The 4,018-nt window shown below is 47.4% G+C and overlaps 1 long non-coding RNA gene across 1 annotated transcript; it reads right to left on the bottom strand.

Annotated features, from left to right (window-relative positions):
- Positions 1 to 3,083: 3,083 nt before the first annotated feature.
- Positions 3,084 to 3,779, bottom strand: LOC123070132 (uncharacterized). The gene is made up of 2 exons (XR_006433428.1): positions 3,548 to 3,779; positions 3,084 to 3,439 (listed from the first exon to the last, which is right to left on the bottom strand). It is a non-coding gene; the product is annotated as an uncharacterized lncRNA (long non-coding RNA).
- Positions 3,780 to 4,018: the final 239 nt, after the last annotated feature.

The raw sequence follows: 4,018 nt of genomic DNA, 5'->3' as shown, positions 1-4,018 counted from the left end.
CTTGTCCATGGGAAGGATATACTCCTAATAATTGTGTGTAATCACAATTTTCCTTTCCATTGTTCTATTTAATCTGATAATCGAGTTTTCCTTTCCATTCTTTTGTTTAACCTTTCCTGAATCTGACTTAACTGAGCAAAGATAATTCCCTGCTTAGGTAGGCACCTTGTTGTACCACTCTGCCTGTAAAGCCCTGTTACTATTGTGGATGACATTCCGGTAACCACCGATGGATGAGAACTTTGCAAATTGGTTCGCCTCATTCAACGAGTAGGAAAATTGCTCTCTTTGTTCCCCGTCCTTGGTACCAACATTGTTGCCAGCATGGTTGACAAGCTATTCACTGACATGCCTCCCTGTCGCGGCTGTGCAAGATGTCACCACCCTTCCTACTTTCAACCCGCATGGTGGGCCCATAACCCACAGGTCCACTGGATCGAAACCTAACTCTTCTTTATAACCCGGATTCTAATGTATCCTTTGCACCTGGCTTTGTATATGATTCACGAGTTGAATGCTATACCATTATTCATCCTGGAATCAAACACCATGTTATTCTCGTTATTCAAACCCCCATTCCAACTTCTGTCTAGTCATCAAATGATTGTCTACCCGTTTGAAACTTTGGTACCATCGTATGTTGCGCTCAACGAATTCACTAAAATACAACTCGAGGGGTACCTTGTGTATTTCCCATTGAGTTCACCGTCAGATGCCCAGCTTTGTGGAGATGCGTTCTTCCGGAGTTTTTCCCCTTGGTCGCGTTCGTAGGACGATGGAGATCCCGAAGAAAGAATGACGACTTGATCATGGTGATTTGAAGCAGAGAAATGAAGACATCAACGAAAGGGATCAACCTCTTCGAAAGGGCAGCCAAGGCCGAGAAGACTCGTTAGGTTTTTCGCTACCAGCACCTTTCCCCCCTTACTCCACCGCTTAAATCTCGGGACGAGATTTCTTGTAGTGGAGGAGAATTGTGACGCTCGGATAATCAAGCTACAGTAAACCTTTGCTAGTGATGCCACGTCACCTCGACTACTGTTGCTAATCTCGTGTTAGTTCGAAACCAATTATAATTCAAAATTCAAAATCAAGCAAACAATAAAAGTTTTCAAATATTAAAACTAAAATGTTCAATAAATAGTAGATAAATCAGAGGCTATGATAAAATTGTAAACAACATTATTTAAATTTGATAAGTGACTTAAACAACCTCAAACAGTGTCTAAAACATTATTTAATAACCTTTTTATTAATACAAAAGAAATATGAAATGATATTTACGCCAAACTAGTTTTTGGTGGTAGGATATATTGTGCTGTGATTTGTGCGCCAGCTCTCATATTTTTCAAAACTCATTTGGTGCCCAAACAATTAGCCAAAACAGAAAAGAATAAATAAAAGAAAATCAAATAAATAAAATAGAAAAATAAAAAGTTTAAAGGCCTATTCTACTGGGCACTAGGGCCCAAGTAGCAAACTGGCCGGCCTAGCCCACCTCGCTCCATCCCCTCCTCACGCTACAGAGGACAGAGGACGGCGCGGCGGCCATCCGCCGGCCATGGCTGCGCCAGGCCGTGTGTGGCGCCATCCCCGACCTCCCTGATGCCTTTAAGGCATCCCCCGCAGCCCCCAAACCCTAGCACACCCCAGAACCACTTGCCTCTCGCTCCCTCTCGCTCTTCCTCTCGGTTCCCCTCCCCCGCCATGGCCGCCGTCGACCTCGCGACCACCGTCGCCCCTGCGCCGAGCTTGGGAGCCCCGCGGATCCGCCTCGACGCCCTATTTCTCCCCCCCAACTCAGGAGAGACCAGGGGCTCTACATCGTCGCCATCGACTTCATCTTCTTCATCGGTGCCCGGAGCTCGCCACTGACGATTCGCCACCTTCTGCAGCTACTAAACTTCCACCAGCATTTCTTGCGCCTCGCGGTGAGCTCCGCCACCAAATCCACCCTATCCCTCCCTCGATTTTGTCGCACTAGTTGTTTGTGCATCGCCATGGCCACCATGCCGAAGCTTCGTTCCCGCGCCCGGGGTGATTTTTGCCGCCGCCGTATTGCTGCTCCTGCTGCCGCCCGTGGAAACGCGCCCGCGCACGTCCAACCTCGCCCCAGCCTCGCCTCATTGCCTCCCCGCGCCTCGTAGGGCACGCTGCTCACGCGCCCGTCCATGGCCTCGTCCGCGTTGCCTGCTCCTAGCTGCTCCGCACACCGCGCCCCTGGCCGTGCTCAGCCCCGTGTCCGCTGCGCCCCGGCACGCTGGCTGGCCCGGCCGTCCGTCGGCTCGCCCGCCCGTGCGCCCATGCGTGTCGCGCCGCAGCCGCCCGCGCCCCTGCCGCTGTTCTGCTGCTCCCTGTACTGTTGTCGCTTCTGCGTACTGCCGTGGCCTCGCGTCCGCTTGCTGCTGCTCTATTTCTGCTGCCGCGCTACTGCTCTCTGCTCTGCTTTGTGCTGCGCACTACTGCAGCTGCCTTTGCACTGCTACTCCTGCCGTTGTGGTTCTGCTAATGCCTAACTGCTGCTGCTGCTCCTTTGGCCATGGCCGCCAATGCCCACTATGTGTGCTTGTGCGTGAGCACTGCCACACAATGGCTGGCTAGTGCCACTACCATTTGGGGCCGGGCCTAAATAGACTAAAAGCTAATTATTGTTAGTTCTAACTAGCAAAAATGCCCGTGTGTTGCAACGGGGAAAAGAAATCACATGTCGTTAGCCCAATAAGTATGAGTCGTGACCCATAGATCCATGTCATGTATTTCAACACGGAGCCCCACCTGTGTTGCCGCTTATTTTTCTTCTGGCCCTTGCCGATAGTGCTCATGGTGTCCACCCAATCACAATACATCTGGACATGATCAATCCCAAGCTCAGCCACCAAATGCCCCGCTCACCCGCTCCTCCATGTTTGACAAGTCTTTAGAAAGTTTTTAGAGGGATGACTGCATCCACCACGTGCCAACATAGAGCAACATCCAAAAGCTTGTCACATGATGAAGAAATAACGTGAACAAACCATGCATATTATTTTCCCTTTCTATAGAAACTCACAGTGCACTTGTCATAGTAAAAGCAAAAAGGGGGATACATGAAACCAACGGCTAGCAAATAAAATACTTACATGGTTTCAATGAAAAATCATCGTATGTAGAATCAAAGAAAGTTGAACTATCATATAAAGTAAATGAGTCCGTGTGTTGCAACGGGCATAAATATTTATGGTCCAATACCAATTTTGTGTAACATATATCTTGAAGATGCATATTCTATGGTTCAATACGAATTTTGTGTATCAGATGTTTTCATTAGGACTCTTACATCAGCCATCATTGTCTACCTTGTAATACATTTGTAATGAAGATAGTTCATTGGAATTTAACAATACATGGAAACTAAACTGAGCGAGAGTTTGTCTCCAAAGCAGACCTGATGCCTTGAGCTCTGGAATGGTAATGCATAAATGTAGACGCAAATGTCAGGCATAAACTGGTTAGTCTTTCATCAAGCAATAATTGATAAAATTAGGCCATTTGCAAGTTGAAAACATACATGCAGAGCCACACAAGCAGAAGGCCCGTCGCCAGAATAATGTACCAACTTCCGTTTCACCTGGATTGGATTGGCTTCCGTGTAGATTGCATTTTACTGAATAATCCCCAAGAAATCAAATGGAACGTGGACCCTCGTCAACGCCGGCAGCTTGGAGCAACAGGTACACTTGTTTTTCATATTGATTTTTCTTCATATACACTCCGTTTCTTCATATTGATTTTTCTAAACAGAGGTAAGAGTTTGACCTGAAAATTAGACTGTATCTCAATCCGTCGTATGCATAACATCAAACAGGTTGCCGGCAGATGGTCATGAACAGGGTTCACGGTTTACAAAATATGGATTGTTAGTGAAAACTGAAAGCGCTAAAGAAAGAATCAAGAAAGTAGTTTGGCCGTTGAAAATCCATGTACGTAGATGAGAGGGGTGGGGGTGCATTGCTAGCAGCTAGTTCAGAGTCGTCGCTGC

The sequence above is a fragment of the Triticum aestivum genome, chromosome 3B (genome assembly GCF_018294505.1).
Source record: "Triticum aestivum cultivar Chinese Spring chromosome 3B, IWGSC CS RefSeq v2.1, whole genome shotgun sequence".
NCBI lineage: Eukaryota > Viridiplantae > Streptophyta > Magnoliopsida > Poales > Poaceae > Triticum > Triticum aestivum.
The sequence above is the reverse complement of the archived record's forward strand: the minus strand, read 5'-3'. Positions and strand labels throughout refer to the sequence as shown.